This window comes from Ictidomys tridecemlineatus, chromosome 7 (genome assembly GCF_052094955.1).
Source record: "Ictidomys tridecemlineatus isolate mIctTri1 chromosome 7, mIctTri1.hap1, whole genome shotgun sequence".
Lineage (NCBI taxonomy): Eukaryota > Metazoa > Chordata > Mammalia > Rodentia > Sciuridae > Ictidomys > Ictidomys tridecemlineatus.
In genome coordinates this window covers 79,448,879-79,475,451 of record NC_135483.1, presented here as the reverse complement: position 1 = coordinate 79,475,451, position 26,573 = coordinate 79,448,879, and positions in this window count along the sequence as shown.

Genomic DNA, 26,573 nt, shown 5'->3' with positions numbered 1-26,573 from the left:
GCCAGGAGCAATCTGGAGCTGGAGGGAACCAGCTCCAAGACTTGGGGGGGGGATGTGCCATTCCAAAGGCTGAGGCCATAGGTCTCTTTGCACTGCCTGGGCAGGGATTCAGGTAGACAGAGGGCCAAAGAAGACTCTGGAAGTTATAGCTGTGTCCACCATAAATCAGTGATGGTGACACATTGACCTCAGAGAGGTAGGAGCAATTGGTTTACTACTTTGGCCTTCCTATCCCCCCCCCCTTCTGGGTACAAAGGCAAAAAAAAAAAAAAAAGCTATTCTTTGGGGGAGCTGCATATGCTGGAGGCAAGAGTGTGGACCCAAACCCTGGCTTAATATTCGAGGAACTGCAGGATTTGGGTTAAATGTTTCTACCACCATCTGCTAAATATGGACAACAATGGCTCCTTTAAAGGGATGCTCTGAGGACGGAATGAGAAAATGGAAGGGAAGGGCTTGGCTACTGACTGATAATGCCTAGAAAACTGTAAAAATAATAAATGCTATTTTGCTTAATGTGGGAATTATTATGCACATAGAAGCAGATTTAGGGACAACTGATAGCAAAGAAAGGAATACTTGGAAAAGTTGTTATGGAGCATAGAAAAAAATTGCTGAGCAAGTGGTCTATAATTTCTATTAAGTCAATAATTGCTCACATCTGCAAACGTATCATGGTTACTAGGGTTTACACCAATTATCTGTGGGCTAGAAAACACGAGTGACTGTTTAGAATTAGAGAAATAGTGATTCACCAACTTGAGTCTTCTAGGGTTGCTGGCAAAATTTGTTCCAAACATCTGATTACTGCAGATGAGTCATTTAAGACACCTGGGGTAACTCGGGGCCCTGAGAACTGGAGCCTCGATGTGTGGTAGCTCATCTCATGATGGCAGCCTTCCATGTCTTCCCTCCTGGGAATCTCTTTCCCTCTCTTTCAAGAGGTACTACCATTTTTTGACCTCTTTGAGTCCGTACTGACTCCTTTGATCAATAAAATAGATGAAAGGTGACAGCCGGACTTGGTGGTGTACACCTGTAATCCCAGCAGCTCAGGAGGCTGAGACTGGAGGATCACAAACGAGTTCAAAGCCAGCCTCAGCAAAAGCAAGGCACTAAGCAACTCAGTGAGACCGTGTCTCTAAATAAAATACAAAATTGGGCTGGGGATTTTTTTGGCTCAGTGGTCCAGTGCCCCTGAGTTCAATCCCTGGTATTCCCCCCCGCCACCACCCCAACACACACACAAAATAGATTGCAGGTGAGGCGTGCCAATTCTGGGCCTGGACTTTAAGAGGGGGATCAGTTTCCTCTTTCCTTTTCTTGAAACATTTAGCTTGGAACTAATATGTTCCTTTGCAGACAAGGTGTGCATTGACAGTCCAGGAGACCTAGCTGTCTGAGACCTCCTCAGTGTGGCCTGCTTTGTCCTCTCCATCCCCATCTAGAATCCAGCACTCAAAATCTAGCTGTGGATCAAAGTGTGTGGTGTTTCTGGGAAAGAGGATTGGTGTGCATTAGGGATTGGATGAGTTAAACCAGTTGGTTTCCTACTGGGTCTTTAGCTGTAGACGTTCAGCACAAGTTGCAATCATAACTAGACTTATTGGAGGCCCCTGGGAATGAATGAAGAATATCCACAAACTGAAACTCCACAGTTAAGAGCTTGCTGGTCTCCTGCCATGGTTATAGAATCCTGGGAGGCCAACGTTGAATGCAAATTGTGAAATTTTAACTTGAACACTTGACACAAGTAATTGAACTTCTAGAATTTAAGTAGGTTTGGAGTCTTCATTGAACCACGCTTCTGAAAGTTTCCACCCCACTTTGGCTCAGGATATTCCACAGGATGGAAGGGGGGTACTCTGTCTGGGGCTGTGAGCTTTATCTTGCCTGGTCACCCTGAGTCCTTCCACCAGCCTCTACCCATGTTTTCCTGCTGCCTTTGTCTTAACATACTTCATTCCTTTTGAAAACAAAACAAAACAAAGCAAACAAGAAAAAAAAAACTTTCTTTGTTTAAGGTTTACAATGACTGCTCATTATAAAGGTTATGTAATTCATGTGTACTATATATTTTTATATCTATATAGATAAAGATAAAAGTCCAAATAAAGAAATCAAGGTTAGATCTAAGATTCCAGAAATTAAAAATAATCACTGTCTTAATTGGCTGGTTTCACACTGTTCTAGAATATTCCTGGGCATATATTCAATTATGCAAACATATGTAGCTAGATATTTACCATTTTACATAGTCTGGTGTCCTGATATTTCATACAACAATGTTGTGGACTTCTTTCCATGTCAATAAAACTAATTCTGCATGATTATTGGTTGGTTGTATTCCATAATTTAATTAAGGAGTCCCTAGTTAATATCTATCTATCTATCTATCTATCTATCTATCTATCTATCTATCTATCTATCTATCTATCTATCTATCTATCTTATTTCCTATTTTTTTAAAAAAAGCAAATCTAGGCAGGCCAGGTCTCTGTGGCCCAGCAAGGCCCAGCCCAGAGGGTGGTAGGCATCATGCCAGGTGTCTGTGTGGAAGGAACTGGCCTAAAGCCTAGAATGTGGAGCGTTTTCTTATCTTGCAAGTGTTTGGTGCAAGGCTTTGGCTTCAGCTGAGCTTGATGAGAGCAGGGTGGAGAGCCCCAAGAGACCCGGGCATCTGGAACCCGTTATCATAGACAGCCTATGAACCACAAGGCAGGTTTATCTCCTGCCTGTGACAGAAACCCACAAAGCCATCATGAACTGCTCCTCAAGCAAATCTCTACCCAGGACACTGTTCTTGTGAGAACGCAGTGTCTACAAAGTTAGGTCAGTGCAAGAATGGATCCAGAGCCCTAACATACTTCAGGGTAGAGGTGAGATGTCCCCTGGTCCCCACTCCTTCAGGATATCATTCTGAGTGGACAAGCCATGTCTGGTTTTTGCAGACTCACGGCACAGGACCCTGGGTTTCATCCATCCTATATTTTGCTCCAAGTCAGCTCTGTAGAGCCTGCTCCTCTGCTGATCAGAACTAGTTTTTCTTTGACTGGTCCCTGGCTGGTTTGAGAGGTACTTACACCAGATCCTGGCCTATTCCATCACAAGTCTCTTATCTCATTGGCACAGAGCCACCTTTCCCACTTGGATAGGGGTGCAGTGAAGTGTGGTTCACAAACCAAGGGGGCAGAGCAGCTGTGACCAGTAACAATAACGACACGATTGCTGAGACAAACATTTTCATGGTGATGCATGGGAACACTAAATCCAAACCACATTGTTTAGCTTTCACCCCAGTCAAGGGGGAATGCCACAGCCCCTAAAGTAAATGGAAGAGATCATAGTTTAGAAAATATGACAGAGTTGAAAACTTAAAGCTGTATCACGCAGTAACATCCTCTGGAAGGAAAACAACTGATACGAGGGAGTGTATATATATTTCCAAAGCAGTTTATTAGTTTGGAGACTTCCCTAGTCCGAAAATTGAGCCGGGTGGATGTGAGTCAGAAGTGCCTCGGGCAGCAGTTAGTGGAGTGGGAACACTCTCACGTCACTGTTGGGAAGGGGACGCGTGGCGACAGGCTGGAGGGATGCGCAGACCCTGAGAACATTCCATGGGCCTGCTTTCTTTCAGTGTTTGTTTCAGATTGACATCAGACACCATACATGGAGTGGAGCAACCCTGCTATTTACATGCTCTCATTCCCTGTTTTTCTTGTGGATTGGAAACTCACTGAGCAGTCTGTAAACACTGTGCAATGGAGTTCGATTTCACCAAGGCCAGTGCAGGCTCTGGGGGAAGGGCCCAGGGTCTGCGGTGCTCAGAGAAATCTCAGTGGAAGTACTCAGTCTCTCCTGGCAGCAGAGGCAGGTTTACAGTGGAGTTAATTAAGCTCAGGTTTCAGGGCTTCTTGCCTAGGCTTGATGCTGGGAGGTATGAAATGTTCTAGGTGAGGAGCAAGGAGGCAGGTTTCTGTCAGTAATCTATCCAGTGTAAGTCTTCCCGGTTAGTTAAAGAGCCTTTAGAAGAAAGAATCGGATTCTCCCCAAACTCAACAACTTAAGTTGTTGTGGTTTCTCTTTTGCTTTTAATATTGTCTGCAGCTTTGTATTCATTATTGCACGTTGTTTTTCCTTTAAAGGGCCCAGGTTTGGACCCCACAGAACCGAGGGCCTGGAGCTGTGAGTTTTGGCAAATGCCATTCCTGGAATCTCTATATTCACAGGAGATGCTCCCAGGGAACTCTCTGTCAACACCTGCACAACTTTGTCACCTGCTCCTGGCAGAGCATGTCATCCAGAGGCAGGTGGCCACACATAGTAGATGTCAGCCAGTGTTTGCAGCACAGAAGAGAAACTTCCCGAATCTCTTCCTAAGCTGTGCAAGGTGCTTCCCGCTTTAGGAAACAGGTGTGGAGGATGAGGAGTTGGAGTGGCTGTGGGCAGCATTTCCTGCGAATGTGGGCGTCCATGCGACAGCTGATAACTTCTGTGCAAAGCACGCAGCTGCGGGTGGGTGGGAAGGACTGGGTGAGGCTTCAGTTCCCCATGCAGGAACCACCTCTGGCACTGATGATGGGGAAAGGGAAGTGAGCATATGTGGGAGCCAGGTGTCATCTACGTAGTACCTTATGTGTTCATTACCATTAAATAGACTGCACATAGAACCCGAGGTACTAGTTGTTGGAATTTGCACAAACCCGAGATACCATCTAGTTTAAAATCTCATTTTATGGGTTGGAAAACAGGTCTAGAGAGAGCCACGACTGGCCCTTGGCGTAGGCAGTGTATACCCTGCAATGGATCACAGGGGACTCAGGGTATTCAGGAGCCTGGAGGAGAGGAAGCCCAGCAGAGCCCCAGCCTGGGAAGGTCCTTCGAAGGTCAGTGTCAGTCCATGAGGCCTGTTCCTTTAAGGACGTGGCACATAGGAAAGGGAGCCAATGTGCCACATGTTACGGATTTAAAGACTTTTATCTGGCATCCAGAGGATGTGATAACTTTTTCCATTATGATGTAACAACTTTAAAGAGTGTGCAAACCTCAAATGGTGCAGGTGTGTGCTGTAGGAAAGCTTTTAAGAGGGTGCGTGGATGCTCTGAGGGGATGAAATGTGTGGGTACAGCTGCCTTTCTGCCAACCGAGTGCCCAGAGAGCCTGAGCGTTCCATCCTGTCTTGCCTTCACCTGTGTCTGGTGCCGGTCACTGGCAGATGCATGCAGAAAACACAAAAGCAGGAACTCGATTCTGCCAGATTTTGGCCTGGGAAACTGCTCAGCAGGACCCTTTTTTAAACAGACCAGCATCTGGCTGCCCCCGTGGCTCCCACTCTTCCACTGGAGCCATCAATAAATTAAAAACTTCTGTAGCTTGGCTTTCGAATGGACCCAAATAGCATGCAACACAGTTCCCCAGAAAAAGGATATGCATGGTCTTGTTTGATTTCATAATCCTTGGTCCCTGTTCAAAGTTTGAGCAAATGAGAGAGCTCCTTTGGGGAAGAGGCGGCTCGGCTGCAGGGGGCTCCAGTTGGATGGGGTCTGCTGGTTTGTAGGCCCACGTGCTGGCCGTGCCAGTGTATTGGAAAGTGAACTGTTCCAGGCTTCATTTGTGCAAGGAGATATGAAGCCGTGCTAGGTGTCAACTGGGGGATTATGCTGTGGGCTGTGTTTCAAAGAGTAATGTGACAGGTAGAGTGTGCCTGCCGGGGGACTGGCCAGCACAGCTTGAGGTGCCCTCCTGCCTACAGTCTCCATGCCCCCCACCTGCCTTCATGGCAGCCTGGTGCTCGGGTGCAGTGGGCATTGCCTGGGCCCACGGGGGTCTGCCTCTGGTGCCTGGTGTGTTCTGGCTCCTGGATTATAAGAACACTGACTGGCTGCTGTCCCATGCTTGGACCTCAGGTGGTCCAGCCTGGTTACAAGAAGGATCATGGGGACATGTTAAATTAAAGGTGCTGAGCTCCACCCAGAGAGGTCTAATTTCATAGGTTTGGGTGGGTTCTGGAAATCAGTAGTTTTCAAGGTGTGAGGACTGGGGAATCACTGTCCTAGACTAGGTCACTGTCAGACTGGATCAGGACCTCAGACTAGAGTTCCACCTGAGATGGGGTTACCACCTCAGACCATCTCAGATGGATCAATGCTGGGGACTAGGTTGACAATTCCCAACTGGCCCTCCATGACACACTTAGCGGGTGTCAGGTCTGGCTTCTGTTGCTGTAGCAAAATACCTGAGACTCTGCAATTTGTGAAGAATAAAAGTTCATCTTATTCATGGTTCTGGAGTTTGGGAAGTTCGAGAGCATCAGCCTCTGTTGGTGTCTGGTGAGGGCCTTCTTGCTGCCTCATTAAGGTGAGAGGGCAAGAGTATGTGCTGGCTTGGCCCTTGCTCCCTCTTCTTACAGAGTCACGAGTCCCATTGTGGGCCCTTAACCTCATGAACTCACCAAACCTAATTTCCTCCCAGAGATCTCACCTTCAAATACTATCAAGATATGAATTTAGGGCCACATGAACATGGGGGGGTGTCGACACATTCAAATCACAATACAGGACGGCACCGACCAATCCCATGTCCAGGCTACTAGATTGGGAAGGAGAAAAGGAAGAGTTTAGTGCATGGCCTTTTTCTTCCTGAAAACAGGCACCCCATACCACGTGGAGCACAAAGACTGGGCGAGTGTAACCTCGTGACACCTGAGCAGTATAAGCCCATCATGCTGTTTCTGGACCTTCTAAAATCATCAGTCTCAAAGCCATCAGTGGAGTGGTGCAGAAGGGAGCTTACGTCTCACCAAATCTCTGAATTCTTCAAAAGGCATCATACAAAGTTTTAGGACCAGTGTTAAAGTCTGAAACACACCAGGTGGTTTTCTCCATAAGGTGACCAGAATTGTGGAGCACAGTGGCGATGTCTGGTGGGTCCCTGCAGCAGCACTTAAGGGCTTATGGACATAGACCTTGCTCTGCCTGTCGTAAGAAACTTCCTTGTTCTGCAAAAAGGAGGGTCCAAGTAAACAGATACTCCCTTTGCTCTGGGAAGTGGGTTAGTGACTAACTTTGGGGGAAGAAAAGCTCCATTTTGAGTGACTGTTTTGCACCTTGAATGTATTTTAAGCATGTGCTTAAGATGCAAAAAACTGTGTTTCTTTCTTTTTTTTTTTTTAAAGATAGGGAATCTATTTCTCCTTTAAACCAAACATGCTATGCAATGTAAACCCCAGTCATACTCCAAGAGTGACTCATGTCCTGAGTGAATTTGCTCAAGTTTGGAGGCAGGGAGAGACCAGTATTTCTGATACCCTCCTCCACCCCCTCAATCAGTTTCCCAACATTGTGAACTTCAGTTTCTCAAGTTAATGTACTTTTTTTTTTTTTTTTGATTGAAAAAGAAACTGCTGTTGGTCCTTGTCATTCCTGACAAGGACACTTCATTTGGTGGATGTGTTCAAGCTGTCTTGAAGCCGCTTGTCTGTGAGGGCCAGTGTCAGGGCTGTCCTTGCCAGGCAATCTGTAGTGAAATCGGGACTGAAGAAGGGCTTTCAGATGTAAATACAGAGCAAGTGAGCCATCCCAGCTCCAGCCATCACCGCACAGTGCTTCCTGCCAGGCCTGGGGCAGAGCTGGAGCCCCCTCCGTGAAGTGGCCAGGGGAAGCAGTGACGTCAAAGGGCCTGGCCAGGTCTTCTGGGCGCTGAATGCCCGGCAGACAGCGCCTGGCTGTTTCCCCTGTGACAGGAGGTTTTACAAGACTGGAGTTTTATCAGCTGCAGGCTAACAGCTTCCTTCCCTCTGTGTGTTGTCCCCTTTTCTGAGTTGCCAGATTTTTCTCACACTTTTCAAATCCAGTCTAAGTGACTCTTTGCTGGCTGGAGCTCAGAGCTGGGCCATCCATCGATAGCTGCCACATCAGGCCTCCCAGTGCTCACGAACGGGACCTGGTGGCTGGCTTCTCTCTCCCTTTCCCTCGGGAAATCTGGCCTGTGTAGCCCTACTATGGGGTCACCTCCCCTGCTAGTGGGTCCTGGCTGTTCAGTCCCAGAGGCCTGAGTCCTAGGGGAAGGTCACAGACAGTGACCTTGTAGGGGACAGAAAGACAATTCCTTCTGGGATCCAGACATCCAAGGCTTAGCTCCAGGGGTGAGCAATGACCCCGAGGCTGGCATCTAGATGGACCAGAGGCACGCTCAGAGCCCCTTACACTGTCTGGGATGAAGGATCAACTTCTTTTCCTCCTTTTTCCAATTATCTATGTAGCATAGGCTTGTAATTTTATAAATTACAATAAAATGAATAATTTAAAAATAAAATTTGAAAAGTAGACATGCAAAGTACAAGTTCAATAGTTTATTCTTAGAGTCAATAAAAATGATGGTTTCTAAGTGTTTGCTCCCAATCCCCACACTTGTCTCAATGCAAGAAGAGTGAGTGGATGGATCTCATTCTGTGTTCCACGCTTTGAGTAGTTCAGTGTGTGTTCCAGAGTGTGTGTGTGTATGTGTGCATGTTTATTTGTGTATATCAGTAGGTGTGAGTATGAGAGTGTATGGATTTATGTGTTGCATGTTTGTGTATGCATGTATATATGTCAGTGTATGGATATCGAGTGTAAGAGTGAGTTACTGTGTATCCAAGTGTGTGTCTGAGTGTGTATACATGTTTGAGAGAGTGTGTGGATATCAAGTGTGAGTGTGTTTGTTGATAATGTATGTGTATGCCTATTCGTGTGTCTGAGTGGGTGTGTGAATGGGTGTGTATGTGCTTGTTAGTATGTGAGTGTGTGAGTGGAGGAGTATGGAATAGGGGAGGGTGGGAAGGGCTTAGGCAGGACTATGAGAAGAATGTGTAAGAGCAAAGGAGAATGAAGGGAATGGAGGGTGGATGGGAATAGAAAAGACAACAGAATGAATTTCCTATGTTCATAATATGAAGACAGGACCAGTGAAACTCCACATCATGCACAACCACAAGAATGGGACCCTAATTAGAATAGCTATACTCCATGTATGCATAATATGTCAAAATACACTCTACTGTCATGTAGATCTAAAAAGAACAGATAAAAAAGTCAAAAATTAAAATAATAAGAAAAGAATGTGTGAGGGGCTTAGGTGATGTCTCTACCTATGTACGGCGTCTATTGGTGCCTGGGGAAGGGAGCACACGTGCACAATGGGTGCACAAAGGAAAATTTGGGGTTGGGGAGGAGACATTTCCACAGAACAGACTATGTGGCCATTGGCAGGGGAACAGGTCTGTCAGGTGAAGTCTGGGATGGTTAATTCAGTGAAAATCTTTTATGAGTGCACGTCACCCCTCTGGCTCTCCTGGTGCCGTGTGAAAACGTGTTACCATCGTCCTCTTTTAGAGAGGAGACGTAGTCTCGAAACCCAAGGAGCTTACTGAAGTAGCAGATCCATCACTGTGTCCCCAGTTCTAGTTCTCACTCTACAGACACTACTATTATTGTTACCGAGTCTTGGGCAAGGAATCAGCATAAAGAGAGCTTTCTGTGCTCACTTTGAGATGCTGACCTTCAATAAGAGACTTGGTCAGCTTGACTGGAGTGCCTGCCATCAGAAATATAGAATATAAGCCAGGTGTGGGGGCACACGTCTGTAATCCCAGCAGCTCGGGAGGCTGAGGCAGGAGGATCATGAGTTCAAAGCCATCCTCATCACTGGTGAGGCACTAAGCAACTCAGTGAGACCCTGTTTCTAAATAAAATATAAAATAGGGCTGAGAATGTGGCTCAGTGGTTGAGTGCCCTTGAGTTCAATCCTTGGTAACCACCTCCCTGCCCCATCCCCCCAAAAAATACAGAACATAATATAGTGCATTTTAATTATAAAAGAAGTTGGATAGACATTTTAGGACAACTCAGTCTTTAGGCATTTTCTTTGCATTGGTAATGGAAGCAGGAACAAAGGTGCTTTTTAGGATTCTGTAGAAATGTTTTCACTTTCTATTTGGAAAAGGTTAAACTAATATTTTGTGATTTTTTTTTTTAACTTGAGGCTAAGAAATAATTCTAGTTTGTAATTAAAGGTCCTCCTGTGTATCCATCCCAGGCAGGCCATCTTCATGAAGACTTCTGAGGGCTTTAGATGCACTTGGCCTCCTCCCTATACATCCTGGGTGGGGGAGTCAGGCATGAGCAACAGCCACAGCATGGCAGGGGCCTAGCACTGCAAAGATCCCCAAGGACTGAGCTCTGCTCCGTCAGGGCTTTGCTCAGCCCTGGCCCCACACCCCTGAGGGCTTGGTGAGGCTGGGACTCTGCAGGGCCGCATGGTAAGGCCTGGCACTGTCTGATTCCTGAATGTTGGCAGGTCTCTAACGCTCTGCTTCTTCAAAGTCGGGTGGTAGGAGAGTCCCAGGAACATCATGGCCCAACATTACAGAGATGATAAAAAGAAACCATATAAAATACACTATAAAGCCAACTACTTCCATGAACAGAACCACTGACCAAGAAAGATGTAAGAGTGGAAAACGGTCCCTTCAGATTGGTCATCATTGCTTTTCCTCCCGTTTCCCCCCACTTACCACAGCTGTATTGCCCTGTGACAGAAAGCCATCAAGAACTATATCAGGGGGCTGACAGACAGAGCTCTAGCAGTGGTGATCCCTTTCTGGGGCAAGCTGTACACACTGGGTTGTGTGAGGGGTACCTAGAGGGTCTGACCAGGATCCGGTGGTTCAGGGACTTCTTCCTCGAGAGAATGCAGCATGTGTTTATGGGTGTGGATGGAACATTTTTATAATTAGTTGTCGATACCAGACATACAAATTGTAAAGGTCTAGTATCCAGTGAACCCTTGAGTCAGGAAGGTGCCAGACCTGGATGAAAACGAGAAGCAGTGCCCAAACAAGGAAAGGTTGTGCCTTTAACTCAGCAGAGGGGTTTCACGTTTTTAACTTTGTTTATGAGTTGCATACTTAATCTAGTTTGGGAATTGACTCCTGTATGCTTCAGCCAGCGCCATTTTCAGCTATCCATCTTCACTCTGGTTTCTGAGGACTGTAGAAGTGATTCTTCTCATTAGTCTGGGAGAATCCACTGGGCTGGGGTGAAAGTGAACAGTTGTGCCCCTTCGGTGACAGTGTGAAGTGTCCTGGGCTGGAGGGCAGGTACCACCTTGGAATCAACCGATCATGCTGGGGTTAAGTCAAAGAAACATGTCCAAAGGGGGTGGTCAGAGCATGGGGTAAAGACCAGCAGCCAAAATGCAGAGCCTGGGGGAATAGGACAGAGAGAACGTGACAAGAAGGGTAAGGGACTGGCATGGAGTGTGGCAGGTTCCCCCTCAGGCCTAACTTTGTCTTCATGCACATTTTTGGTGTGAGACCAGGTCTCTGACTGAGTAGACACCTCCGCCTCTCTCCAAGTTGGCATCTTGCTTCCTATGCCTTGATTCCAACATCTAGCACTTTGCTTGTTTTCATTTTATTCTGTTGAATTTATTTTTAATTACATTGGTGATACATTCCAGTATAAATATATATAAAATCTACCATCCTCAAAAAACTAGGAATAGAACTCCCACATGATCCAGCGATCTCATTATTGGGTGAATGTATATTCAAAGATAATGGAACCAGTGTGTCAAGACGACATCTGCATTCCCATGTTCATTGCATCACTGTTCACCTTCACTGTTCACAGTGATTGGAAACAATCTGAGTGTTCATCAATGAAAGAATGGATAAAGAAAATGTGGTATATATCTATGCATGATGAAATTCTATTCGGCCTTGAAAAAGGATGAAACACTGTCATTTGTGGATGGAAATGGAGGACATTATGTTAAGTGAAATAAACCAAACACAAAAAGGAGTCTTACTGTATGCTGTCACTCATATGTGAAATCTAAAAAAGCAGACTACCTGAAAGCTGAGAGCAGAATGGTGGTTTCCAGAGTCTGGGAAGAGTGGGGGACAGGGAGGGAGGAGGAACAGTTGATCAAGGGTACTGAGGTACAGTTGGATAAGAGCAAGAGGCTCTGGTGTGCTATCATACAGGATGGTTACTGAGATAATAACAATGTATTGTCTATTTCAAAAGCCTAGGAGAATGGATCTGGGATGTTTTCACCACAAAGAAGGGATAAATCTTTGGAGAGAGAGAGAGAGAGAGAGAGAGAGAGAGAGAGAGAGAGAGAGAGAGAGAGAGAGAGAGAGAGAGAGAGATTTTTATCCTGATTTGAATGTTTACACAATGTGTACATATATCAGAACATCATAAGCAATACTTGCCTGGCATATGCCAGGCTTTGGGTGCCATCCCCTGTACCAAAATGAAAACAAAAACAAAAAGAAAACATCATATGAGACTCCATAAATATGCACAATTTTACATAAAAACTCTGAAAGGTAGAAAATAAAATACAAAAAAATGCCCATACCCCATGAATCATCAGTTTCACTCCTCACGTGTTTTTATAAAGAAGTGACATGGGATATTTATTTCACTATTATTTATGCTGTTCATGATAGCAAACAAATGAAAATGTTTATGTTCATTCTAGAAAATAAATGGAAAGTTGTATCACCAGCTGTAGAAAAATGCCTGACATGAATCAAGTAACAATACAAATTATAAAAAAGGCAAAAGATTTGTAACCACCCCCATTTATAATTCTATCCTTTTTCCAAAACTAAACTCAATTTTCTTTGTAGTGTGTGTGTGTATGCATTACATGTGTACATCAGTACATCATGTGTACTGATGGAAAACCACGTATGGTATCATGTTATACATGTTGTTCTGCAAACTGGTTTTCATACTTGACGTTTTAATCTTAGGATTTTTCTGCATCTGTTTAGCAGCTGTCTTATAATACATAGTTAATTTAGCTCTTTTCACTAATGACACATATTTTGACACATTCTTAGGTTTTCCTGATTGGTCATACTACAAATATTGCTGCTATGAATATCTTGAAACTCCTTTTGTGTACATATTTGAGAACGTTTCCAGCACAGATATGAAGATGTGAATTTTTTTTTTGAGATTCAGACGGTCTGCATTTCATCATTCTTGATAAACAGATGTTCATAGGGTCTGATTTATATACAAGTGATTATGACTGACAGTGTTCACTCTGTATAAGATGGCCAGTTGCCCAGGAAAGATGATGATGCTTATAAGCAGCAGCCCTTGGCTGCGCTCAAACAGCCAGAGTGCTCTTGAAGGGATAGCCACAGTGACCTGGAGTGGGAAGAAAGCTCTCTTGAATCTTCTAGAATGTGTTATCTCTCTGTACTCGACTTTGCAGAACAGTGACCTTGGCCTTGTTTATTGTGGTTCCCCAGCACTAGGCATACCTGTCCATGATGCTAAAGAGCCAGTATTTCCTGGTTGCAGATGGAGAGGTATGATGTGGAAGGCTAGCCCAGGTCCTTATTCTGATGTTCAGTGGCTCCTTGACAGGATTGAATGAAGCACTTGGGGGCTGCTCTCTCTTTTGTAAAATGAGAGGCTTGAAGTAGCTCTTCTGAGTTCACTTAAGTCTGAACTCTGAGTTTGATTAAGGGCTCTCTTTTGGAAGCTTTCTCATAGTGTGATATGCAGAAAAGAAATGACACTTTTCATGTTCTTTCAAAACTGTCCTTAGGGCTTTTCCTGGAATCAAGGAGAGACTATTAGACTGTGAATTGAGAGATTGGAATCCAGGTCTCGGTGTTCATTGCTTGGACTTGGCTGAGGACTCTGAACCAAGCTAAGCCTCATTCTCTCTCCTGCAATAGCGCATAGGTGAGGTAAGTCTCTGAGGCCCGTATCGACCCCTCAGTTCCCAAGTGTTTGGGTCTAGAACATCTTTGCGAAGTGCAACCTCACAGATTTCCTTTCTGGCTTCAGACTTCCATCTTCATCATACCATTTCTAAAAGGTGGTTCTTCCTTTTGCAAGTTCCATCCCCAGGAGTTTAAAACTTTCCCTACTACTTGATATCCTCAGTGGGCACACTTGCTGGTGATGAACCAAGCCAGAACAGGTCTGCTTTCCCAAGTGGACAGAGCCTCTGTTTAGTGTCAGGACTGGCCCTGCAAACGGTGGAGGAAGTAGAAATGTCCTTGAGCCCCTCTGTCCTGTCACCAGTCTCCCTCTCTATCCATCCACACCCACCTGTTTTATGTATCCTTTCCAGGCTAAATCTACTTTCCTAGGAGGTGATTTAATAATTCCATTCAAATTCACTTACAAATGAACTTTATTGTTTCACTTTCAGGAAGTAAAGGCACAAAACCCATCTAACTTTATTTCCAAGGTAATAATGTCAAAGTGCCTCGAGTGCTTCCTTTCCTCCAGGGCAAGGGTGATAGAGATGAGTAAGATCTCTGTTGTGTGGGGTTCTGCTTTGCTGTTGCTGTGACTAATGGTGTAAGATATCATCACTGGCATCTTCTAGCACTGCCATGACACAGAAGGAATATTTCTTCCACTCCTAAGCTCCAGAGCATTCAGATGTGTCCTGTTTCCCATGAATGTATGCTTAGGAGATTTGATGTTCAAAGATCTCATCCAGCTCCTGTGCCAAGTAAGCTAGTGCCGCTTATCTTCCTTTAGAAGAGGCTTAAAAATAAGGACCCATCAGCAAGAAGTGGGAGAATGTATATTCTGTGGCTTCACCAAACACTTGAACCTCTGATAAAAGTCTTGTTTACATAATGTTCATCCTTTTTCCTCTGCTCGATTTTTTTGGTTTTGTTTGGATACTGGGGATTGAATCCAGGGCACTTTACCACTGAGTTACATTCCCAGTTCCTTTTATTTATTTTGAGACAGGGTCTCACTAAGTTGCTTAGGGCCTCCCTAAGTTGTTGAGGCTGGCCTTGAACACGCCATCCTCCTGCCCCAGTTTTCTGAGTCATTGTAATAATAGGTGTTCACCAGCAAACCCAGCTCCCTCTGGTTGAAACAGCCAAGACTGAAGATGAATTGTCACATGGTTTACTAAAAAAGATAGGGGTCTCTGAACATGGGAAGTGTTTGTGTATGTCTATTTATTGGGGGTAGCACTAGCCTTTCTTTGTGTCCTTCAGCTAATACAGTTTCGATGTTTCTTGCTGAAGAGAAGAGGGAGCTTATTTCCTGCCTTTCCTGTCCCACCTTTGCTATGGTTTTCATAAGGGTCCCCCAAAGGCCCATATACTAAAAGCTTGGTCTCCAGCCCGTGGTGCTATTGGAAAGTGGTGGGACCTTTAAGGGGCGGGGCCTAGCAGAAGGAAGTGAGGTCACAGAGGATATTCTTTGAAGGGGATATTAAGATCTTGGCATATCCTCCCCCCCCAACTCTCTCTCTGCCTTCTGGCTGCCATGAGGTGAACAGTTTCCTCTGCCATGTGCTCCCATCATGATATTCTGCATCACCAAAGGCCCCCAATCAATAAAACCAACCAACCATAGATGGAGACCTCTGAAACCATGAGCCAAAATAAACCTTTTCTCCTTAAAAGTTGATTATTTCCAGTATTTTGACAAAACAATGGAAAGCGGACGAACACAACCTTCAAAGTATCAGGTTGTTACTCTGAGTCTCATTAATCTCCCCCCACCCACCTTTTTCTTTTTTTCTGAGAGCCTTCATGCATATGCATGCATCCATCTATTCATAGGTGCTGGGTCTTCTGAGGTATAGAAATGTCAATGTGGATACGATAGTCTAATACCATTCTGTTCCCCCTAGTCGTGCATATTTTAGATAAGGAGGGTTTTATGCTGTGACTTGGTTATAAAAATGCTCATGGGCCAAGAAACTTCATAAACACTAAAAATGGACTTGGTTACTATTTTTAGGGAGGTTTGGGGCAGATATCCTTATTAAGGCCTCTTCAGGTTGATAATAACAGAATGACTGTGATGACTTTCAGACAGTAATAAATTCCTTTAATACTGGATTTTCTTTTTTTTTAGGATATGTTTTTTAATTATTAGTTGTTCAAAGCATTGCAAAGCTCTTGACATATCATATTTCTTACATTTGATTCAAGTGGGTTATGAACTCTCATTTTTACCCTGTATACAGATTGCAGAATCACATCAGTTACACATCCACGTTTTTACATACTGCCATACTAGTGTCTGTTGTAATACTGGATTTTCAATTAATATTTGATAAATTGATTAATTGATATACTTGTCAAGTTTATTGATGAAAGAATCTACATGTGAAATAGCAAAGGTGAATGAAGTCTTGGAGTCAGGGTGAATGAAGTCAATGGCTCAGTGGACATGGTTGTGCTTTTATAACCTCACAACTTTAATAACACGATACTATTTTAGCATTCTTTTGCTAAAAAGGTTGCATCTTATACAAGGCGGAATACTGTAGTCACAAATGTATTTTAAGGGCAATGGGACTTATTTCCTTTGTTTTCTTGGAATAAAGAGATTCTATTCCAGAAATATGGTAGCATTGCAGTCTTACTCTAGGTACCTAAGAAATATTCTGTGGCCAAAAATTGCTGAGAACATTCCCAAGGTCTGGAAAGGAGGTGTTATTTCTCTTGCAAAGCAAAGAGTGAGCTTCACAGCTAATTATTTCCTTCTGTCAAACAAAGCAACAGCAAATGGTCATCTAACTCTTTCATCATGACCCAATATAACGAGCTCATCCACTTCCTTTCTCTGATTTCCTGCATTGCTTCACAGAAGGTCTGTGACTTTCAGCACAACATCCTTTTGAAGTCACAGCAGAAAGCTCTTGCTCTCTCCCCAGGAGAAGGAAGAGTAGAGCTTTGTGTGTAGATAGGGATCTCATGTATGAAAAGGAGATGGTGTTACTGCTCAAGAGCTTTCAAGGAATATCAATGATTGGATGCTACTTGCTGTTGATCTTGGTGGATATTTTGCAATCTGGGGTTACAGCAATCCCAGGCATTTCCCTGACACCATTTTTCCCATTTGGAATCACCATCCGCGGTTCTTATGTGTCTTTGGGCATAACATTCTTTCACACAAACCTCCATCATGAGCCCTGCATTAGACGCGCTCCTGCTCTATGTATTGACTGTGAATATTCCTGCGTATCAGTGTCTGAAGCCAGTTCACCACCCGCTACTTTCTCTATTCTGCCATCGATGGAAAAAAGCCTCCTTTCTCTTGGTTTTGACCCCTGAGCAAAGGATGGGATGCAGGGACTTCATTTGTAAGGGTAATAAGGGAGCAGGAATAATGGAGCCTGGGGGCAGAGAGGACAAGAGGTGGTGTGTTCTCCTCTCACTGTCATGAAGGTACTGTTTGAGGCGTGATGTCCTACAGGCGGCCCAAAGCTGTGGCTAACAGCTGTGACCAACAGCACATATTCCAGCCTCTGCTCCGGAGCAACACAATATCAGTGACCTTCAGTGTGCCGAGACTTGGAGCCAGAACTGCCACTCTGTTGACCTCTGCTTGGCCGCCACAGAAGCTTCCCGTTCTTGGACTCTTTTCACCTCCACCTACTTGTTGATTTCCCTGTGGACCAATTGCTCATGGATGTGGGGCTCTTTGGTTGGGGGGGTTAGAGAGGGCCAGGGTGTGAGCAATGGCCACCACGTAGCATCATGAGGCCAAGCGGGGGAACATGTCAGGGGGTTCTGAACACACGCTTGTAGGCCTGCTCAGTAGCTGGACTCAGGCTGAGTCAGGGTTCCAAGAGACATGGCTGAAGTCCTGGGATCAATCTCACAGCAGCTTCAACCTCATGCTTCAGAACATCAGCTCACTGCCCACCTTGTCGGGGGAATTTTAGGCTTATTCGGATGATCCTTTATACGTCCTCTTCCAACCAGAGCACAGACCACTGAAATTTTACCATGAGACCTTCGTTTCTGAGGTATCATTCTCTTGGGTTTGCTTCTTGGTTCAAACAAAAACTTCATTTAGTGGGGAGGCACCTTAACCCTTTGTTGTAGGCATCACATTATGGTTCAGGAAAGAAGAGTAGATGAGGGGTAGGTGGAAAAGTAAAGGGGTCAGGCCCATGCTAATCGGGAATGGGGGCGTCTTAATTTAAAGGATTAAAGTTCAACTTCCTTCTCAGGTCCTTGGCAATAGTGACCACCATGCCATGTGAAGATGGGCCTGGTCTTTGCATGAACTACCTCCTCTCACGGTGCTGTTGGCCTTTGGAGAAGCTAACACGACAGAGCTCACAAGGCAAATGGTGCCTTGTGTTGATTTATGGGCACAGAGCCAAGGGTTCAGGTGATTGGGGGAGGGAAAGGACAGCATGTGTCTCTCCTGAAGAGGCACTCAGAGGCCGGCATGGGCACCAAGAGCTCATTAACCTCTTTACTGTTTGGATAACAAATTAGAGATACCATGAGGCAAAAGAGAGGTGTAACTCAAGTTTCTTTGTATTTTTTTCTGGAACTGGGGAGGAACCCAGGGCCCCCTGTATGCTAGGTCAGTGCTCTTCCACTGAGTTACATGGCCATCCAGGGCTCTTGGCTTCTAGTCCATTAGGTCACAGTGACTGAGCACTGGTCCTACCCTGGTGGGTCTCTGAGCCCCAGATTCCACTCTTGTGGATGTAGGAAAGATCTCTGTGCTGAGATCTATGCACATCTTTTGCAATGCAGCGGTGTTTTCCTTCCTCCACTGGAGGAAGAAACTAGAGGAAATGAAGAATGACCAGTGTTTACTTTTGAGTTGGAGGTCAAAGTCTTCTAGATGGTTGAAAAAAATCTACATTGTGGTAGTGACTCAGGCAGATGCAGGGATAGGATAGGGCAGTTAGCAGGTGAGACTGTTTGCTGGAGGGAAAGAATGACAACAGATTCTCCTGGGCATCCCAGTGCCAGAGAACCAAGGGGTCAAGCAAGAGGGCAAGTGTTCACCAAGGAAATAAGTGAAAACAATGAGCTACTCGCTCAGCTTAATTTTAGCGTGCTATGCAGGGAGGTTTTATGATGTAGTGTTAAGCAGTAGAGTATAATACAATGTGGCATACACAATGTAGCTTGTATAGTATAGGACAATGTAATAAAGGGTAGTTCAGTATTGTAAAGTACAGTACAATGCAGTGTAGCCCAGAAAGTTTAGATAGGTAGATTGTGGTGCTTTTGAGTGAAGAGGGGGAAGCATCACCACTTTCTTATATTTTTGTTTTTGTTTCAAAATGTTAAGATCTGTTAATGCTTGCTTTTCTTTTAAGAAAAAGCTCTACGTGATTCTCAATTCACATACCGTAAAATATACCTCTTTAAAGAATGCAATGGTTATTATTACTACTATTATTACTAATATTACTATTATTTGCAGTACTGGGGATTAAACTTGGGACATTCTCCCACTGAGCAACATCCTCAACCCTTTTTATTTTTAATTTTTAGACAGGGTCTCATTAAGTTGCTGAGGAGGGCCTCAAATTTGTGATCCTCCTGCCTTGGCTTCCTAAGCCACTGGAAGCACAGGTGTGCATCACAGCACCTGACTTTTAAACATTATTTATTTATTTTTGGTGGTACAGGATTGAACTCAGAGCCTTGCATATTCTTGGCAAATGCTATTTTACTGAGCTACATTCTCAGCCCACAGAATTGTACAACAATCACTGAAGTCAATTTTAGAACATTTTCATCATGCAAAAGGGAAAACTTTAAAGCAACCACTTCCTCTTTAATTTCATTCCTGATCTTTTTAAATATGAACCTTTTTTTCTTTTTTTTTTAAAAACAAAATCTCAATTTTCCAAGAAATCTCCATACTGCTTTCCATATTGTTTGCACCAATTTGCAGTCCCACCAGCAATATATGAGTATACCTTTCCCCCACATCCTAGCCAACATTTATTGTTCATATTCTTGATGATTGACATTCTGACAGGAGTGAGATGAAATCTTAGAGTAGTTTTGATTTTCATTTCTCTAATTGCTAAAGATGCTGAAAATTTTTTTCATATATTTGTTGATTGATTGTACCTGTTCAATTCCTTAGCCCATTTATTGATTGGGTTATTTGTTCTTTTGGTGTTTAATTTTTTTGAGTTCTTTATGTACCCCAGAGATCAGTGCTCTGTCTGATGTGTGAGGGGTGAAAATTTGCTCCCAAGATGTAGGCTTCCTATTCACCTCACAGGTTGTTTCTTTTGCTGAAAAGAAACTTTTTAGTTTGAGTCCATCCCATTTATTGATTCTTGATTTTAATTCTTGCACCAAAGGAATCTTATTAAGGACTAGATGCCCTTTAATAGATGAGTCGATAAAAAATGTGGCATATATACATAATAGAATATTACTCAGCAATAAAAGGAATAAAATCATGGCATTTGCAGGTAAATGGATGGAGTTAGAGATGATAATACTAAGCGAAGTTAGCTGATTCCAAAAAGCCAAATGCTGAATGTTTTCTTTGATATCAGGAGGCTGATTCATAGTGGGATAGGGAGAGGGAGCATGGGAGGAATAGGCGAATTCTAGATAGGGCAGAGGGGTGGGAGGGGAAGGGAGGGGGCATGGGGTTAGAAATAATGGTGGAACATGATGATCATTATTATCCAAAGAATATGTATGAAGACACAAATTGGTGTGAACATACTTTGTATACAATCAGAGATATGAAAAATGGTGCTCATGTAATAAGAATTGTAATGCATTCCCCTGTCATACATAAATAAATAAATAAAAAGAAAAAAGAAAAAAATAAATACAACAAACTCATATGAATGTTCCTATTCTGAACATTCATATACATGGAATCTACAACATGTGACCTTTTGTGATGGGCTTCTTTCACTTTGCATAATGTTTTCAAGGCTCACTCACATTCACATTTTATTCCTTTTTATTCCTAAATAATATTGCATGGACATAGAACATTTTGTTGATCCACTCTTTATTAGTTGAAGGGATTTTAGGGTGTTTTTTTCTTTTTGGCTCTTTTGAACAATGCTTGTAATGAACATTCATGGATAAGATTTTTTTCTTCGAATGTGTTTTTATTTCTTTTGGATACATACTTAAGTGTGAAATTGCAGGGTCTAATGGGAACTCTATGTTTAACTTTTTGAGAAACTTCCAGTCTTTTCCAAAGTTGCATCAATTTCCACCCTCACCAGCAGTGTATGAGGGTTCCAATTTTTCCTCATTCTTGTCATCATTTATAGTTATTGTCTTTTTGATCATAGCCATTCTAGTGGGTCTTGTTTTTATAAGAAATGCTTTGTGTCCTGCACATAACAACAACAAAATACAACAGTATAAAGCAGTATAAAATGACAAGCAAGTCTCCCTCTGATTTTAACTTGAGGTCTCTCAGTACCTCTCCAAGTTAACTATGAGTTGTTTAAGATCCTTCTGGAAAATATCTTAAACCTATATAAACAAATATATATATATACATATAATTTTTTTTTGCACTGATGGGAATGGAACCCAAGGCCTCGAACATGCTAGGCAAGCATTGTGTCATTGAGCTACGGCCGCAGTCTACAAATCCTTTTTAAAAAGAACACAACTGGGAATGTGTTTTATGCCATCTTGCATGCTGTTTATTCCCATGTCTATGACAGGTGGAGACGATCAGCACATAACTTGTGCCTTACTGTGTGGTGTGCCATGGTTTAGAAGTTCTACCATCTGACCAATTCTTCAGGGATGGATGTGTAGGTAGTTTCTGGACTTTTGTGCCTATAAACAACCCAGAACATCATTGCACATACGTGTTGCTGTGTCTTTGCATGATGATTTCTCTGTCGTCCTTTCTTTCTGAATGAGAATGGGGACTCAGGGTTAGAGGGCCTTGCTGGATCCTTTCCCATTCTGACTGTCCTGTGGAGCTGCAGGGTAGTTACCAGCTCTCTGCCTTATCCAGTGTCAAAATGCATCTGTCCATTTAAGCTTCAGCTGGTTGAACCTCAAGAAGATGCCTCAGGGTGAGGTTCGGGGTCCTTGTTCCACCGGCTGCAGGCTGTGGGTGGGAGGCCATGCAGGGCTTGCCAGTGGAGGTGGCCTGGTGTACAGTGCTGTCCAGATCTGCAATATCAGCAGCTCTTCATCAATCTGGGGAGACCAAAGCCAACTCTCAAAACAAACATTTCCTGCGTGAACAATGTGTTTGTTATATTTTCCTCATTTGTTTATGATGGCTGTGTCAGCCACACTGATTTACATAAACACTGCCAATCTTGGGATGTTACACTCTCAACAAAAGTAGCTGAGTACAAACAGCATTCCTCAGTTTTAATTCATATTGTCTAAACATAGCAGATGTTGATAAAACGAGCCAACAAGAAAATACAACAAAGGAGACCATTTCAAGGGGGCCCTTTTGATTAAAATGCATTCCAGATTGACACAGTGATACAATATTAATGGAATGGATCGTTTAAATGTCATATTTGGCTCCTATAGAACCATAAAACAAGCTTGATTCCAACTTTTGCAGCTTCCAGACTGTAAATGTACAGGATGACTGTATACACATTTGTGATGGAGCCAGCTCTGTCCTTCTTGCTCCCTCAGCTCGGGTTTAGTTGTTTATTTTTGCACATGCTGTGCTGCTGCTGTGCTGCAGAGCCAGTCTTGGGCATGGTGGAGAGGCATGACCCTCTCAGCAGATGCCTTCTGCTCTGCCCAGGAACCGTGTTGACCCATGGGGCAGTGCTCCCCCAAGGGGGCCCAACCTAGGACAAGATTCTTGCCCTAATGGGCCAAATGAGAAATTTGGAACGTCTTCATCTGTCATTAAAGTGAGTCTGGCCATCAGGTCTTACACTCTAAGGGGATGTGGTTGCAACAAGGGTACAACAGGAGGACAGGAGTTGGAAGACTTGTTCTCCTTCACATTGGCTAACAGGACACACGTTTCAAAGACCATCAGTAGAACTCCTGCCATGGAGTCGTTTAAAATCAGACTAGTGTGAGCAGCAGGATTAAAATCTCCCATAATAAAGGATGACATGATCAACTTTGAAGGCCGACCGTGAGCCTTTGTTTATTATGGATCATAGAAAGAAAGAAAAACATAATAGTGGATATTTGATTTTTAAATGAACACTTGGGTTCAAAGACAAAGTCATTGGAATCAGATGTGGTGGCTGTGGGAGTCAGTGGCTCTGGGTGAGTCCGTGCAGTTTAGGTCCTTCCTGCATGGCTTCAACCCTGGGATTCTTTGGCCCCAGAGCTGTCTTTCTCTGTTCAAGCTCAGGGAAGCAGGAACTTCGCCAGCCTTCAGTGAGTTCAGTGCAGGTGTGGCCTCTGCTGCCCGAGTGGCTGCTTTCCATTCTGAGTGCATGTGTGGGGTACCGCTAGCAGCCGGTTTGCCCCTCTGGGTCTTTGTGTCCTTATTTTGAAGTGGGGATGCTGAAAGAAACTTCATTTGATTGAAGTCTAAGAAACTATTAAAAAGCAGAATTTATTAATACAAGTACCCCACAAATTATAACTCTCATTATTGTTATAGATGGTTTTTTGTTCTTAGACCATTGGCTTCATTTATCACCCAGAATCATTTACGTTGGATTTTGTCATGTGTGGATCTGTACAATCAGGATGTTGGAATCGTCCCCAGCAGATTGAAATCCTTCCAGCTGATGGAGGGAGTGGGGCTCAAAGGAAGGGCAGAGATGGTTGCTTAGAGAGCAAACTTTGACTTGAGGAAAAGGGTAAAGAATATTAGCATTACTTGTTTTTTTGAATTAATTTTTATTGGTGCATATCATAATTGCACATAATAGTAGGATTCACTGTGACATATTTGAACCAGCATGTAACATAATTTGGTTAATTTTATCAAGCACCTCTCTTTCTCTTTCCCTGTTCCCTTTACTCTACTGGTCTCCCTTCTACATTTAATTGCTTCTTGACTAATGATTCATAAAAGAGGAGGCATAGAAGAGGAAATTTCTTTATAGTGGCCTGACATGTTAATTCTGTAGAATTTGATTTATGATGTGATGGCAGCATTTGGATATAGTTTGTAGGTGGAGAAATTAAGATCTAAGGGAGTCAATGACTTGTCCCAGGTCACTGATTTTAGAGGCACTTCCAACTTCAGACTAGAGTTTGTCTCTCATCTCTGTTTTTGCAGCCAAACCTTTGTGTTCTCTGTATCAAGGAACACTCTATGCTACTAAGAGGAAAGAACATGGTATTGAATGCCCAAGTAAGTAATTTGTTCCATAGCCTTGCAGAATGTTCATAAAAGATGGACCCTTTTCAATTGCAGGAGATTGGAGATAGGAAGGAATAAAAATTGCCAAGAATCCTTTTTCTTTATTCCTTTTGGGCTTTGGCACCAATGAGTTGTTGCTAACTTTTTAAAAATAAAATTTTATATTTTGAAATAATAACAGGTTCATATGCAGTTGTAAAAAAGAATAGAGAGGTTGTGTACCCTTTCCCCATTTTTTTTTTGTCAATGGTAATATCTTGCAAAGCTATAGAACAATTACCACAGCTGAATTCTTTGCTGAGTACTAGATCATGAAAATTTCTCTTGTGGATTTTCCTAGAAGTATATTAATTTTATTTTTTAAATTTAAGTTCATGACATCTTTTGCAACCTAAATGTATGTTCTTTTTCTTATCTTTTGCCTATAGGTGTTCAATGCTCTAGCATTATTTGGTGGTAGGCTATTTTTATGTCATTAAATTTCCTTTGCAACTTGTTTAAATCAATAAAAAAAAAACCTTACTGAAGTTATGGTAGGAATTGTATTTAATTTGTATGTCAGCCTGGTGTGGTGGCACATGCCTATAATCCCAGAGGCTCAGGAGGCTGAGGCAGGAGGGCTGAGAATTCAAAGCCAGCCTCAGCAAAAGCTGAGCAACTCAATGAGACCCTGTCTCTAAATAAAATACAAAATAGAGCTGGGGATGTGGCTCTGTGGTTGAGTGCCCTTGAAAAATCAGTATTTGATTTTCAAATACTGAGCCAAATTTGCATCTGAAATAAAACCCAACCTGTCATTGTGTGTAATTCTTTGCACATTTTGCAGACTTCTAATTGCTAGTAACTTATTAAGGATTTTCATACCACATTCATGAGGAACATTAGCCTGTGGTTTTCTGTTGTTGTGCTGTGTATGTCTAGTTTTGAACTCAGAAATATTTTGTTCTCTTCTGTTTTAAGAAACGATTATTATAAAATTATTTTCAAATCTTTAATTTGATAGAACTTTCCCATGATATCACCTGGATCTAAATGTTGCCTTTTTTGGGAGTTTGCTAATTATGAATTTGTCTTATTAGTTATAAGGCTAATCAAATTATTTAGTATTGATTAAGTTGGGGAATTGTTCCATTTAATCTAATTTGCCAAATTTAAATGTGTAGAATTGTTTGTTGTATTCCCTTATTATCCTTTGGATGTATGCAGGGAAATTGGTCTCAACAATTTTCTTCCTAATATTGCTGTTTGGAGTTTTTTCTTTGTCACTTTTGCTAAAAGTTTGCCAATTTTGTTAATGCTTTCAAAGTATTAACTCTTTGTTTCATTGATATTCTCACTTATTTTGCTTTCAGGTAATTTTTTTTCTTTGTTCTCTATGTTCTTAAGATGGGAGGTTAAATTATTGATTTGAAAATTTTCTCATTCTATTTTTTATTTGTTTTTAATTGATGGCAATTGTACATATTTTTAGGGGTAAAGTGTGATAAGTCAATACATATGCATAATACATAAATCAATACATACGCATAATGTGCAATGATCAAATCATCGTAATTAACATCTCCATCTCTTTAAACATCTATCTTTTTTTGTGAGTTTAAAGCCTTCAAATTCCTGCTAGTTCTTTATAAAAAAATATTAAGTTGTTGCAAACTGTTATCACTCTACTGTGCAGTAGAACCTTATAATTATTCTTCCTGTTATCTAACTGTATTTTTTGCACGCATTATCCAACCTCCCTCTATTCCCCCTCCCTCCATCTTTCCTAGCCTTTAATAATCACTATTCTACTTTTTCTTCTTTTATGAGATCAATTGTTTCAGTTTCCATATATGAGTGAAAAATGTTTCAACCTATCTTTTTGTGCTTATTTCACTAAATGCCCTCTAGTTCCATCCATATCGCCACAAATGACAGGATTTCATTCTTTTGGTGGCTGAATAATATCCCTGTGTCTGTGTATGTGTAACACTTTCTTTATCAATTTATCTGCTGATGGACATCTTGGTTGATTCCATATCTTAGTTATTGTGAATTGTGCTGCAATAAACATGGGTATTCAGGTATCTCTTTGAAATATTGTTTTGATTTCTTTTGGACGCATACCTGGAAGTGAAGTTGTTAGGTCGTATGGTAGTTCTGTTTCTAGTTTTCCCAGGAGCCTCCACACTGCTTTCTATAATGACTGTGCTAATTTATGTCCTCACAGCAGCATATGAGTTTCCCTTTTTATATATCCTTGCAAATATTTCTTTTTTATTTTTTCTTGATAATAGTCATTTGAACTGACTTGAGATGATATTTCATAAGAGTTTTGATTTGTATTTTCTTGATGGTTAGTGATGTTCAGTATATTTTTCATCTATTTGTTGGCTCTTTTGTTTTATATCTTCTTTTGAAAAAGGTCTATTCAGATCTTTTGCCCAATTTAAATTAGATTGTGCTTTTTCTGTTAAATTTTTTGAG